The sequence below is a fragment of the Schistocerca nitens genome, chromosome 6 (genome assembly GCF_023898315.1).
Source record: "Schistocerca nitens isolate TAMUIC-IGC-003100 chromosome 6, iqSchNite1.1, whole genome shotgun sequence".
Taxonomy (NCBI): domain Eukaryota; kingdom Metazoa; phylum Arthropoda; class Insecta; order Orthoptera; family Acrididae; genus Schistocerca; species Schistocerca nitens.
In genome coordinates, this window is record NC_064619.1 from 5523100 (window position 1) to 5537305 (window position 14206).

Genomic DNA, 14206 nt, shown 5'->3' on the forward strand with positions numbered 1-14206 from the left:
CATCTGTAAAGGAGACCGCTTATAAAACAATAATACGACCTATTCTTGAGTACTGCTCGAGCGTTTGGGATCCCTATCAGGTCGGATTGAGGGAGGACATAGAAGCAATTCAGAGGCGGGATGCTAGATTTGTTACTGGTAGGTTTGATCATCACGCGAGTTTTACGGAAATGCTTCAGGAACTCGGGTGTGAGTCTCTAGAGGAAAGGAGGCGTTCTTTTCGTGAATCGCTACTGAGGAAATTTAGAGAACCAGCATTTGAGGCTGGCTGCAGTACAATTTTACCGCCGCCGACTTACATTTCGCGGAAAGACCACAAAGATAAGATAAGAGAGATTAGGGCTCGTACAGAGCGATATAGGCAATCATTTTTCCCTCGTTCTGTTTGGGAGTGGAACAGGGAGAGAAGATGATAGTTGTGGTACTAGGTACCCTCCGCCACGCACCGTATGGTGGATTGCGGAGTATGTACGTAGATGTAGATTTAGATGTAGATGTAGTGAGGGGGGTGGGGCTTCTATACCCCCATGGTACCTCTGTGCTGGTCGACGTTGGAACCAATGTCTTACTGCATCAATAACGTCCCCATCATCTGCATAGGCCACTGCTTCCCGCTTCCTGCTTCACTGGGCCAAACTGATGGAAGTCGGAAGGTGCGAGATCCGAGCTGTAGAGTGAATCAGGAAGAACAGTCGAATGAAGCTTTGCGAGCTCCTCTCAGGTGCGCAGACTCGGGTGAGGCCTTGCATTGTCACGGAGAAGGAGAAGTTTGTTTGCAATTTTTTGGCGACGATCGCGCTGAAGTAATTTTTTCAGTTTCCTGAGGATAGCACAACAGACTTCAGAGTTGATAATTGCACCATGAGGAAGGCCATCAAACAGAACGACCCCTTCAGCGTCCCAGAAGACCGTCGTCATGACTTTACCGGCTGAGTGTGCGGCTTTGAACTTTTTCTTCGAGGAGAGGTGCTGTGATTCAACTCCTTGTATTGCAGTTCTTTTTTTTTTTCTGAAATCTTATGGCACTTAACTGCTAAGGTCATCAGTCCCTAAGCTTACACACTACTTAACCTAAACTATCCTAAGGACAAACATACACACACACACACACACACACACATGCCCGAGGGAGGACTCGAACCTCTGCCAGGACCAGCCGCACAGTCCATGACTGCAGCGCCTTAGACTCCTCGGCTATGCACCGATTCAAAGTGATCAACCCTTGTTTCGTCACCTGTGACGATGTTCGACCAAAAATTGTCACGACCAGCCTCATAACGCGCAGACAACATCGCACAGATCGTCCCTCGTTGCTCTTAATGGTCTGTTAGGCGGCGAGAAACCCAGCGAGCAGACACCTCTATTTCAACTGGCGGACGAGTGTGTCAGCACCACCAGCAGACATGTCCAGCTGTACAGCGAGGTGTTTGACTGCGATCCGTCAGTCACCGCGAATGAGACTGTCCCCACTCTCCAACACTGCAGGAGTCGCAGCACTCTACGGCACTCTACGGCCAGTACGGGCTGGATTGGGCAGGTTTGGGCCAGCTTGTTGCGACGGTGAGAGACGTCTCGCCCAACGACTCGCCGTGTATACACCGTACAGGCTGCTAGGACTCCGTAGACTTTCTACAAGCGCCTATAAATATCTGACATGCTCTGGTTTTCCGCTAAAAGAAACTCAGTGACATCTCTCTGCTTGGAACGTATCTCTGTTATAGGTGCCAATTTGAAGGCTATGTACAGCGCCGCTTCCTATCGGAACTTCACAAAATTATAGGGTCGGAAGCGGGAATACTCCTGACATTTTAATTTCACAGACTGCGTATATGCTTACTGAAAATGAACAGTTCAAATTTCTAGGTGTTCGGATAGGTAGTAAACTGTCGTGGAAAGCCCACCTTCAGGATCTTGTTCAAAGACTTAATGCTGCCATTTTTACTGGTCGAACGGTAGCTGAAGTGAGTGATCGTTCGACATGAAAATTAGTCTACTTTGCTTATTTTCATTCGCTTATGTCGTATGGTATTATATTTTTGGGTAACTCTTCCCTTTCTAAAATGATATTTTTGGCTAAAACACGGGTGGTTCGGACAGTAAGGAGTGTAAGTTCACGAAGCTCTTGTCGACCCCTGTTCACGAGTGTGGGTATTTTGACATTGACCTCTCTATTTATATATTCCTTACTGTCGTTTCTTGTTAACAATATTAGCTTATTCCCAAGAATAAGCAGGTTAATACTCGGCAGAAATCAAATCTGCATTTGGATCGGACGTCCTTAAATCTTGTGCAGAAAGGTGTGCAGTATACTGCTGCATCCATTTTCAATAAGCTGCCACTCGAATTCAAAAATCTTAGCAGTGATCCACGCGCTTTCAAATCGAAACTTAAGATGTAAATAAGTTATACAGAACTGCAACCAGTTATTTTTTTGAATAATTATGTTTTATTCCATGAACCGGTTTTCCAACCTTTTCAGGTTCATCTTCAGATGGTTTCAGCAAGTTACATCATTGCTGGTAGCATAATGCTGGGTGCTGGCTCTATGGCAGGAAGATGGGCCACACTTTAATGTATCGCCATGACTATAGCTTATCTGTCGATATGAATGTAAATTTAGTTTTTACTTACTGCGACAGTATAGGCGGCTTTGTCGGTTACATCCATATCGACAGATAAGCTATAGTCATGGCGATACATTAAAGTGTGACCCATCTTTCTGCCATAGAGCCAGCACCCAGCATTATGCTGCCAGTAATGATGTAACTTTCTGAAACCACCTGAAGATGAACCTGAAAAGGTTCGAAAACCGATTCATGGAATAAAACATAATTATTCGAAAAAAGCCGGCCGAAGTGGCCTTGCGGTTAAAGGCGCTGCAGTCTGGAACCGCAAGACCGCTACGGTCGCAGGTTCGAATCCTGCCTCGGGCATGGATGTTTGTGATGTCCTTAGGTTAGTTAGGTTTAACTAGTTCTAAGTTCTAGGGGACTAATAACCTCAGCAGTTGAGTCCCATAGTGCTCAGAGCCATTTGAACCATTTATTCGAAAAAGTGACTGGTTGCAGTTCTGTATAACTTATTTACATTTAATATACAGTCCCGGTTCTAAAATATCCGTAATGGATAAGCATAATCCGAAACTGAAGAGTTTCTTCATGTGTCAGTCCTTCTATTCGGTCGAGGAGTTCCTTGAAAAATTAAGCTGATTCTTGTTGTATTGTTGATTGCGTTTACTTAAAGTTATGGTTTGACTTTTTTCGGGTTCATAAACATTGAATTTTTATCTCTTATTACTTTTATGATCTAGTTTCAAGTACTGACACGTTCCATGACCTTGGAGATCTGCTCCTCAATTTCTTCCTACGGAACTTCACGCGTAAATGAAAATAAATCACAGCAAGAGTAACAGACTACAAATCACATGTGTGATTCTACAACTAATACACATTAACTGAGGCATCCAGATGGGGAGAGGGAAACTAAATGAAACTTCGGTCCTTTAGAGGATATGTGATATTATAACAGTGACTACAAAATCGAGACAAATTTGCAAAGAACTTGACAGTATAAGATGATTTATTAGTATGACGCTACACTCCCCCCCCCCCCCCCGCCCCCTCTGACCTGTATGCAAGCAATGATTGTGTTATAACGCCGTTGTATATCCTCCTGAGCCATGCTGGCCCGCAACTGTTCGAACTAACCTTTGATATCCTGGATATTGGCACTGGGAAGGAGTTGATTTTCAACTTGGTCGCACACATGATCTTTCGGGGATAGATCTGGGAATATTGCTGGGCATTGGGGTACCCCAACGTCATGCAGACAGGTCACAGAGATACATGAAATCTGCGGAGGAGCATTGTCCTGTAGAAAAGTACCGCCCCAATACTGTCGAATGAGAAATAACGCATGAGGATGCAGGATGCCTGCGATGTACGATTGTGTCATCAGAGTTTCGTCAATCACTGCTAGCCATGATGTAAGGTCATACTCAGAATGACGGCCGGAGTAACACTGCTGTACCTCTCCAGAACGTTGGAGGAATGGGACAACTTCCCAGCTCACCAGTGATGGTCATTATTTAACGCAATACGACACCTTTCATCAGGATTCGACGCTTCCAAGTCATGGTGTCAATGGTGGCGTATGCATTGGATGGTATGCCCGAGTCCAGTTGCTGCTGGTCTCTGACTAATGGTGCGGAATTGCAAAAACAGAGACCTTTGCTTGCTCTCAGAAAGCAGGCGCAGATGTAAAGTGCTTACAGCATAGGACCTCTTTCATATCCGAAAGGCCCACAAATCTGGATATTGCACGATATGATGAGCTGGCTACATGTATACCCATTTCAAACTCTGGAAGGTGCTGATAACGCTGTTTTACACGTCTAAGCTGCGGCTCTGAGTCCCTCATAGTGACCACACAGCATGTGGCGCTGTTCATGCCCCTCATGCGCCCTAACAGACCTGGTAACAGTACTCATCAAGACCAACACTAATGCACTCTGGCGACCAAGTTAGCTGTCGCACAGAATTACAATTCCAATCATTTACTTGCCAACTGAGGGTGCGAGTACAAAGTCACATTGACATCCGACAATGACTTCTGGACGCTTCAGCTTCTACGTCAGGATGTACTTGTACAATGTGCAAACAAACCAACTTTTCCCATTGCTCACTGTATCCTATCGTAAGTAAGCTATACATCTTGTACACCTCATAGTTTAGAAGCTCTGCAGATGATGGTTTTGGTAGATTTATATAATCATCGACAGACAAGATACATGGCATGCTTCATAACGTTGGTATACTGAATAACATAATTTTAAAATATGCAATTGCTTAAAAAATCACCTGAGTTCACATTAAAAATTGACTTGAATGTTTATTTAGGTTTTGCGACCATAAAGATAATAAAATAAAAGAAAAATAAAAGTGACAAGTATGTAACCTAATACGTTTCTATTAAAATAACAGAAACACAAGCTGTAACAAGATTTACGATACAGCGCCAAAACCGGTGATCGTAATAAAGTGCGTACACGATTAAAGATTTAAAATATTTGCAGTCAAGAAACGTAGTCGTTCCGACTATATAAAGAACGAAACCTCAGCCGGAGTCAGTACGTCTGAAAACTATCAGAGCCAGTGGCACGTGTGCTCGTTTAGTCCTTGTCCTGAGAAATAGCGGCTGCGAGCACATCTCATTCATGTAGATTCTATTAGCGTGTGTGTTCAGGTCCATTCTTTGCAAATTTTTGGGCTTTAACTTTCATTACTGCACATATAAATTTGCAATGCTGCGTTAAACAAGTATACTACAATTAAAATTATTCAAGCTGCAAATATTAATGTGCTTTTGACTTCTTTTACATGTACCTTTCTGGACTTGGAGAAATTCGTAGTGTGAGAATTCCACTTTGCTATTGCTTCAGATGGGATGTGAGATTACTTATTGAAGTTGTCTGCAGGTCATGATGCCTTTACATGCATTTCAGTTGATTAATTTAATGCAAAGTTCTGTTAAGCAGAATAGTGTGATAAGCAGATATTGGTTCCGGGATGTAAGAATAAAATTGTAATAAATCTTTTTTTCCACAGGAGAATTTTCCTTCTTTTGCTAAATATAGAGACTACTCCACATGTTTGATGAGTCAACTGATTGCACCACTTTGTTAATATGCCAACAATGATATCAATTTAAAACCACGCTTCATTTTTTTCATGGCTGTATAAGAATCTGTATTGTTGAAGAATGATACGAAGAGTGCTTCAGTTAACTGACACTTCGTAGCGAAGTGGTATTGCTGGTCAACTAGACAGTTTAGTTGTTACGTGATTTGCTGGTGTATCAACGAGCACTGACCAGCGTATCTACAAGGAATGGTGTACAATAGCAACTACAAACAGTGTAAACGTAAGTTTGCCTTTTCTTAACCTATCTTCTAAGATAAATCATAGGTTCAGTACCGCCTCGCGTGTTCCTATACTTCTGCGGAATCCAAACTGGTCTTCCCCGAGGTTGGCTTCTGCCAGTTTTTCCATCCTTCCGTAAAGAATTCGTGTCAATATTTTGCAGACGTTACTTATTTTATAAATAGGTCGATAATATTCACGAGTATCAGCACTTGTTTTCTTTGGAAGTGGAATTGTTATATTCTGCTTGAAGGCTGAGGGCATTTTGCTGTCTCGCAAATCTCGCACACCAGATGGAAGATTTTTGTCACAGCTGTTTCTCCTACGGCTATCTACAGTTTTCACTAAAAAGAAGAGTTAAGGAAGGAGGTGACGGTGATGTTGAAGATAATAACGGTTTTAGTACCCGACAGCCAGCTTTCTATGCGATTTCTGCGGTAAAAAACGTGATGGAGAGTAAAATTATGAGTTGATATCAGACAAGACAGACGGGCAGCCACCTGTGCCCCGGCAGGACACTACCGGCAGGGTTCGCTTCGGAAGCAGGTCGCATCGCACGCCACGCGCTCCGCCGCGCACGCAGCCGACTGCGTCCAGGAATAAACCGACCGCACGCACGCACACGCACAAGCAGTCGCACACGCACGCACCCGCTCGCGGCGCAGGGCGCGAGAGGAGCCGACGACGCATAAATCGCGCACTTTAAGCATGACAGTTATGACCGATGAGAGAGTTTATTTTTAAAGCTCCCCGCTTGCCGAGGCCCACAGCCTAGCATCCCTTGTAAATTATCCGGACTTTTAAATCTCCACACTTTTTATCCCCCTTCACTTTCCTCTTTTTTGTTTGCGCGTATCCATGGTTGAATGGCCGGAAGATATTCCGGTGTACGAGGGTCTCAAGAAAAGAAGTTCTTTGCGAAGAGGTTTCCTCCGGTTTCCGAGTCGTGACCGCGACGCGATTTCCGTCCACAGGGCTACGAACGTCAACAGGCTCAAACAAAACCACGTCCACGACCGCAGATGGGCTGGGAGACGTTTTCGTAGAACTCGGCCGGAAGTTCACAGTTTTCATTTCTTTGTATCCTATGTCGCCTCGTCCGCCACTTGCTGATATTTTTATATACACTACTGGCCATTAAAATTGCTACACCACGAAGATGACGTGCTACAGGCGCGAAATTTAACCGCCAGGAAGAAGATGCTGTGATACGCAAATGATTAGCTTTTCAGACCATTAACACAAGGTTGGCGCCGGTGGCGACACCTACAACGTGCTGACACGAGGAAAATTTCCAACCGATTCCTCATACACAAACAGCAGTTGACCGGCGTTGCCTGATGAAACGTTGTTGTGATGCCTCGTGTAAGGAGGAGAAATGGGTACCATCACGTTTCCGACTTTGATAAAGGTCGGATTGTAGCCTATCGCGATTGCGGTTTATCGTATCGCGACATTGCTGCTCGCGTTGGTCGAGATCCAATGACTGTTAGCAGAATATGGAATCGGTGGGTTCAGGAGGGTAATACGGAACGCCGTGCTGGATCCCAACGGCCTCGTATCACTAGCAGTCGAGATGACAGGCATCTTATCCGCATGGCTGTAACGGATCGTGCAGCCGCGTCTCGATCCCTGTTTCAACAGACGGGGACGTTTGCAAGACGACAACCATCTGCACGAACAGTTCGATGACGTTTGCAGCAGTATGGACTATCAGCTCGGAGACCATGGCTGCCGTTACCCTTGACGCTGCATCACAGACAGGAGCGCCTGCGATGGTATACTCAACGACGAACCTGGGTTCACGAATGGCAAAACGTCATTTTGTCGGATGAATGCAGGTTCTGTTTACAGCGTCGTGATGGTCGTATCCGTGTTTGGCGTCATCGCCGTGAACGCACATTGGAAGCGTGTATTCGTCATCGCCATACTGGCGGATCACCCGGCGTGATGGTGTGGGGTGCCATTGGTGACACGTCTCGGTCACCTCTAGTTCGCATTGACGGCACTTTGAACAGTATACGTTACATTTCAGATGAGTTAGGACTCGTGGCTCTACCCTTCATTCGACCCCTGCGAAACCCTGCATTTCAGCAGGATAATGGACGACCGCATGCTGAATGTCCTGTACGGGCCTTTCTGGATGCAGAAAATGCTCGACTGCTGCCCTGGGCAGCACATTCTCCAGATCTCTCAACAATTGAAAACGTCTGGTCTATGGTGACCGAGCAACTGGCTCGTCACAATACGCCAGTCACTACTCTTGATGAACTGTGCTATCGTGTTGAAGCTGCATGGGCAGCTGTACCTGTACACGCCATCCAAGCTCTTTTTGACTCAATGCCCAGGCGTATCAAGGTCGTTATTATGGCCAGAGGTGGTTGTTCTGGGTACTGATTTCTCAGGATCTATGCACTCAAATTGCCTGAAAATGTAATCACATTTCAGTTCTAGTATAATATATTTGTCCAATGAATACCCGTTTCTCATCTGCATTTCTTCTTGGTGCAGCAATTTTAATGGCCAGTAGTGTATTTATTTAAGTTGTAATAAAGACAGTTTTGTATCTAATCAGGCAGTCTTCATATTTTACATTACATTCATTACTACAAGCGCATTATAAGGGGTGTTGACTCTAACACATCGCATCAGTAGGAAAAGTTTCGAGACTGGATTAGTGAAAAAATAGGTAAAATTTAATTTGGTGGTTTCAATGTTCCAAGTGTTCTGTATAGTCTCAGCCCAGTTTAGTGCAGCTCGCAGAGCGTTGATGCCGTAATGTGAAAGTGAGAAACGTGTGTCTTTTGGATGTTGTTCAACTCGCCATCACATTCGTTTTAATGTCTATTATGTCGGCAGAGCGTTTACCCTTCAGGTGTATTTGCGCACTTTGTCCTTTTCTTCTAGGTTCGTATTGATAACACCACGTTTCGACACCCGTGATGATTATTTCCAGAAAAGATGGCGTTTCAGTCAAGTCGCGAAAGACGTTCAAGTATCGTTTTCATTGTCCGGCAGTGAACGTATGTAGGACAAACTTTCCAAACACGTTTCTCTTCTTCGAAAGATTCCGGAGAATCTCTCGAGCACTTGATACAGAGATGTTTGTCCACTGTGATTTGTGGCACAAGAACGTTGACACATTTTGGCCGGACGCCCACTACTTAACACTGTCTGCGCACAGCTGACTGGCTGATTGCACATGTGTGGTTTACAGTCAGTAGTTCAAGATGGCACCACAGTTATTGCGGTGAAGTCACTTATACGCCAGAAGTAAAATCAATCTCGGAACTTATTAGCGTTGTACATTACCTGACAAAAAAATGCGATGCAGCCAGAGAGGAGGAAAATAAATGAAACTCCCCAGGTTGAGAGGGTGTGTGATGCTGCTGCAGTGATTACGAAATCGAATCAAATTAACAAAGAACTTGGCAAAAGTGACCTGCACCCTCTCTGGCACTGACTCGGTCGGGACAGCGCTATAAAGCCACTGTACCATCTCCCGAGCCGAACTGGCCCGCTGCTGTTGTCGAGTTGACGGCAGCCTGCACGTGGGACTGTTATTTCCTAGTCTGGCTGCTACTAATCTCCGGCCAAGGACGCGGAATGACTTGGAATGTTGCAGGGAGCCCATTACTTGCTCTCGACTGGCAGGCGTGGATCTGACGGCGTCGTTCGCACAAAACAGCGTGTGTCCCATGCATGCAGTGCTCCAGTGTGGGCGAGTGGAATATTGGCGACCAGTGTGCCTACCCTTATGTTCCCGTGCACTTCAACATCGTGCCACTGTCGCATCCTAGTGAGCCACGAATCTGGAATTGAACGATTTGACCAGCTGGCTAAATGAAGACCCACAGTGAGTTCGTTTTCAAAATCCCTCGCGTGCTGATAACTCTGTCTCACAAGAGTGTGCGGCACCTCCGTGCCCTTTACAAAGCTCACTTAACGCCTGATGCAGTTCACGCCTCTCGCACATTCTACCGGGCCTGGTAACGACACTAAACACAAGCAACACTGATTCACTCTGGTGGCCATTCAGCTTGTCGCAGGGAAGTGCAACTTGAAACACCAGAACCGATATTCTCTATACTCATATGACTTCTTCGTCTGCTTTACGTAATCTGACATCTATATAACCATCCTATTTGATGAAACACTATGTAAATGTTTTATTCATTATTTATGTAACTGTAATTAATATATGGATGTAATTTTAAAAGCAATATTCCACGAAAGAACGGAAATGTTAAAGCTTCACTTGTAATATTGGTTCATGCATACGGTGCTTAGGTTTGTATTGACGTAAACCTCGGAGGCAAGTCCCTCCGCAGCGACGGGGCGGGAACAGGAAACGTGGGTTTGGATTTGGCAGTCGAACTGCAGGGTCCTTTGTGTCAAGATTTAGTTGGTGGTTAACACGAAAAGTGATCGCTTCTTGTGAGCGGAATGAGACAAGAAGAGAAGCAAGATTATTTTAAAAGTCGACAGCCTAATTAGACACTCTTGTGTGAATCAAAATGATAAAGCAGGAGTCAGTGCTAAGACTAACCCAACCTTCCTTGACAAATACATCAAACTCTTTCCTTATATCTGTGTACTAAAACACGGTAACCTAACCGTGGAGGTAAATGGGTTCTAACAAACAAATGGCCAATGAAATGACAACACGTACCTTAAATGAACTAGGTGCAACAGTTTATAAAACCAGTTACCGACACACAAGAATTTGGTTGCAATACCGGCCAGGGAAAAGCTTGAAATGATTCTGGATTTAAACTAGGGGGTCTGCTAATGATCATAATCCATAACTTCATTGTTTAGTACACGGTCTCTATGCCTGTGCATTTACCAACTTGTATTAGAATAGGGAACACAATAAACAGTTCTTTCTTAAACGCGGCTTGAAGCAACTAAACAGAATGCAAATCTAACTACACTGGCTCTGAAGGCGCCTTTGCATTGCTTCGATAACTAACTAGCCTAGTACATGAGGACCCTTAATCTTTCATCGTTTTAAGAACCATGCTCATTAACAAAACTACACCAGTATGTATGAGGAATGGCAAGTATTCATATCATTAATTATTAATTAAGTAAAGCACAACAAACTAAAACTCTTTAAATAACAAATGTGATTTGATTAGCTGTCTTTTGACCTAGTCAAAAGTATAATTGGATGTGCAAATGACAACTCAACATTACATCCAAGTTCAACCACTTTCGCATAATAAATTAGAACTACACAATCAAAAAACGTTTTGCATTTCCCGGTTCCCAGAACTCCTGAAGATAGACGTTGACTGTGGATACTGTATCACAGACACAGTCCCTCTGACTGTTCAGAGACGTCACCAAACCCGCCCAAAGATGTAAACAACCATACATGAGCAGCGCCTGTTAGACGTAGGGGGTCCGACAGCCGATCAGCTCCAGTCATTCCACCAGGAAGGAGGTACACTGCTCGAGTTGTCTGTAATTCAACCGTCCCTAGACGGTCAATATCGCGGTTCGATCGCATCCGCATTGTTAATTTGTGCGAGGAAGGGCTCTCAACAAGGGAAGTGTCCACGCGTCTCGGAGTGAACCAAAGCGATGTTTTACGGATATGGAGGAGATACAGAGAGATAGGAACTGTCAATGACATGCCTCGCTCAGGCCGCCCAAGGGCTACTACTGCAGTGGATGACCGCTACTGCGCATTATGGCTTGGAGGAACCCTGACAGCAATTCCACCATGTTGAATAACGCTTTTCGTGCAGACACAGGACGTCGTGTTACGACTCAAACGGTGCGCAATAGGCTGCATGATGCGCAACTTCACTCCCGACGTCCACGGCGAGGACCCTACACGCAACACGACGGTGGCAATCTACGCGGATGACACTGCCATCCTTGCGCAAGATTGTATGCCGTCTAACATTAACTCACGACTACAGACTACAGAGCGTCAGAGCATTGGTTGGTGAAATGGCGTGTTAGAGCAAACGTCGACAAGTGCGAAGCCGTTCTGTTCACTAGAAGACCGAAACTAGTGCGCAAACTTCAACACTACAACCCTATAACACTACATGCACGCCCAATACGTTTCCGCGAGGAGGTCAAATACCTCGGTGTCTGGCTGGACCGGAAACTACTCCGGGGAGACCACATACAACACACGACCAACAAAGCAAACACGAGGCTCAAACAACTTGTAAGCAGACTGTATAGGTTTTCTTATTGGCAACGTTATGTAGCGTTCTGTATGAAAATCACTGGCTGTGCTGTGTGCAGTCTGTGGCTAGTTTGCATTGTTGTCTGCCATTGTAGTGTTGGGCAGCGGCAGCTGGATGTTTTAACAGCGCGTAGCGTCGCGCAGTTGGAGGTGAGCCGCCAGCAGTGGTGGATGTGGGGAGAGAGATGGCGGAGTTTGGAAATTTGTAAGACTGGATGTCAAGATCTGTTATGTATATTATGATTTTTCAACACTATTAAGGTAAATACATTGTTTGTTCTCTACTAAAATCTTTCATTTCCTAACTATGCCTATCAGTAGTTAGTGCCTTCCGTAGTTTGAATCTTTAATTTAGCTGGCAGTAGTGGGCGCTCGCTGTTTTGCAGTAGTTCGAGTAACGAAGATTTTTGGTGAGGTAAGTGATTTGTGAAAGGTATAGGTTAATGTTAGTCAGGGCCATTCTTTTGTAGGGATTTTTGAAAGTCAGATTGCGTTGCGCTAAAAATATTGTGTGTCAGGTTAAGCACAGTCATCTATAATTGTTCTAAGGGGACGTTTCAAACTCTACCCTATGCTTAACAGGTGTAGCACACTGAATAGAAGGATGTCCAGGTCCATCTACACCACACTTATTAGTCCTCTGATGACGTATGCTGCTCCCGTCTGGGGATACGCTGAGCCCACACGCCTTAGCCGTCTGCAGCTCATACAGAACAAAGTACTCGGAATCATAAGCAATGCACCGCGTCACACACGCACCGCGGATCTTCACCGGGAATATCTGCTAGATACCATCTTGCAGGTATTCCAAAAACTCTCCACGCGACTGTACAGAAACACGAGACACTCGAATAGCCCGTTTATCCTTTCTCTGGGTAACTACGACCACAACCATAAATAAAAACATAATAGACAAAAGACACTATTAGCAAGACACTAAACATCTATTGTCCATAGCACGCTAACATGACAGTACTGGCGAGCCCCTGCAACACAGCTACTACTGGCAACCCCAGATGCTCGACCCGCCGAAAAACAGGCAATCGCAGGGAAACCGTATTGTACACAGCACGCAAACCAGCCACACGCACCGTACACTGTGAGCTGATCTATGGCCAATCGCCCACTAATGTGTGACGACCTTGAACTGTTACAGGGACGCAGCAGCTGCAGCAGGCCCTGCAACGAGCACCCGCTACGACAAAGGTAACGATGCACGATACCTCGCACTAACATAACCACACCTTGCATGCACTGTCGCAGATAGCAAGCCGCTACTGCCCTTACTACCCGTCCTACTGTCGCAGGTTTTTTTCCCTTGGCGCTTGTCTTGGCACTTTTTTCCCTCTGCCCTTACAAACTGCTACCCTTCGATCGCTTTCGTCCACTTTCTGTCTCCTGATGGACCATGTCAATGAGTAATCCTACCCAGACGCATGGACAACATCACAGCCCACATACTGTGACTCGCGATTTGAAAACTAACATGTTCTACACGAAGGTGACAGTAGAACTTTTTGTTTGGTCACCACGTTGGTGTGGGCGTGGAGGGGCCCCATCCTTTTTTTTTTTTTAAATAAACATGGAGCGTGGTACAGATGGGCCCATCAACATGCCGAATGGACCGCTCAACATTGGCATCGTGTTCTCTTCACCGATGAGTGTCGCATATGTCTTCAACCAGACAATCGTCGGAGGTGTGTTTGGAGGCAACCCGGTCAGGCTGAACGCCTTAGACGCATTGTCGAGCCAGTGCAGCAAGGTGGGGCATCCCTGCTGTTTCCGGATGGCATTATGTGGGGCCGACGTACGCCGCTGGTGCTTATGGAAGGCGCCGTAACGGCTGTACTAGACGTGAATGCCATCCTCCGTCCGATAGTGCAACCATATCGGCAGCATACTGGCGAGGCTTTCGTCTTCATGGACGGCAATTCGTTCCCCCACCGTGAACATCTTGTGTGTGACTTCCTTCAGGATAACGACATCGCTCGACTAGAGTGGCCAGCATGTTCTCCAGACATTAACCGTATCGAACATGCCTGGTATAGATTGAAAAGGGCTGCTTGTGAAC